Below are 1,680 nucleotides of genomic sequence, written 5' to 3'. Positions count from 1 at the left end.
TCCTTTTTAATAAAGGTGTTTTGAGATTTTTGTGATTTAAATATAGCAAGTAAGTTGCCAGTCGTGTGGATTCCACAAGCCTTTGATTTTCAGTAGCCAATCATATCAAGTTCCATATGCAGTGTTTCCTCTTTTTCTTTTATTTGTTTAATATGTAGAGCTGCAAATGGGTGGATCGGCGGGTCGGGTAGAAGAATTAAATTGGTTATGGTAAAAACGGGTACCTTTCTTATGTACCTATAAGCCACCACTTTTTTTTAACTTTGCAAGTTTTTCATAATTTGATTGCATCCTAACAACTGTATTATATAAACAAATAATATAGTTTCTTTTAAATAACATGATTTAGCTACTTAAAGTATATTATAACTTTTAACCAGTTATCAAACAATATGCATCAATTTGATCCGTTATCATATAAATGGATTGAATACGCAGACCACTTTTCACATAACAGTATAAGCTTGTCACCATTGCTGCTGACACGATTCAATCTATTTGTTTGGGTGCTTTCTTTAATCACCATTATTAGGGGCTTGTGGGTTGCACATTATCTTAAACTTTAGTCACCACTTACATATTCATCATTATCAACTAACATATACTACATGTATATATATATGTATTCGATGGGGGACTCTTCGACAAGTTGCTTCATTTATCACTATTTTCTGAGAGAATATCATTTTTCTTTCTTTTCACCAACATGTCTGCACAAAATGATGTATGCATTCAAGTTTCTGAAGACAAAACCGACAGCTTTGACTACTCACAAAGAGGACAGTGGCTGCGTGCTGCTGTTCTTGGAGCCACCGATGGTCTAGTTTCAGTAGCATCTCTGATGATGGGCGTTGGAGCTGTTAAACATGATGTTAGAGCCATGATCCTTACAGGGTTGGCTGGCTTAGTGGCCGGTGCATGCAGCATGGCGATCGGTGAGTTTGTTTCAGTCTATTCTCAACGAGATGTTGAGGTGGCTCAGATGAAGAGAGACAATAGAACCGCTGGAAATGAGGGTGAGCATATTAACGAGAAGGAAGCACTACCGAATCCTTTTCAGGCGGCTGCAGCATCTGCTCTTGCATTTATGTTAGGGGCCATCATGCCATTAGTTTCCGCTGCTTTTATAATGGAGCATAAGGTTAGGCTGTGTGTGGTTGTAGCCACGGTGAGCTTGGCGCTTGTGGTTTTTGGGTGGATTGGGGCGGTTCTAGGGCGGACTCCCGTGGTGAAGTCTTGTTTGAGGATTCTGCTTGGGGGTTGGATGGCTATGGCTGTTGAAGAGGTATGTACCAGCCTTAACATCGAGCGGGGCGGGTCAACCCACAAGATATAGACAAGAGGCTTGAAATCAAGATATCATGAAGGCACAAAGCCAAAACCTATGCGCACGGCGCATATCACATATGCTCACGCATCACATATGCTCACGCATCACATATGCTCACGCGTATCACATGCTCGCGCACCATATATGCTCACGCATATCACATCTGCGCGTGGCGCATCTGCGCGTGCTCACGCATCATATATGCTCACGCATATCACATCTGCGCGTGGCGCATATTACATATGCTTGCGCATATCACATCTGCGCATGAAACATTTGCGCGTGAGAATAAAGAGAAGACTTCGCGCATCCTCAGGATAGGCGCATATCACACGTGCACATAATCAACC

The 1,680-nt window shown here is 42.0% G+C and overlaps 1 pseudogene; it reads left to right on the top strand.

The window, feature by feature from the left end:
- Positions 1–413: 413 nt before the first annotated feature.
- On the top strand, positions 414–1,336 carry LOC143538606 (vacuolar iron transporter homolog 4 pseudogene; annotated as a pseudogene).
- The last annotated feature ends 344 nt before the right edge of the window (positions 1,337–1,680 follow it).

Source organism: Bidens hawaiensis, unplaced genomic scaffold (assembly GCF_021521415.1).
Source record: "Bidens hawaiensis isolate Kalapana, Puna unplaced genomic scaffold, B.hawaiensis_p1.1 tig00011661_1, whole genome shotgun sequence".
In the NCBI taxonomy this organism is placed as follows: domain Eukaryota; kingdom Viridiplantae; phylum Streptophyta; class Magnoliopsida; order Asterales; family Asteraceae; genus Bidens; species Bidens hawaiensis.
This window is presented reverse-complemented; position numbering and strand designations above follow the sequence as displayed.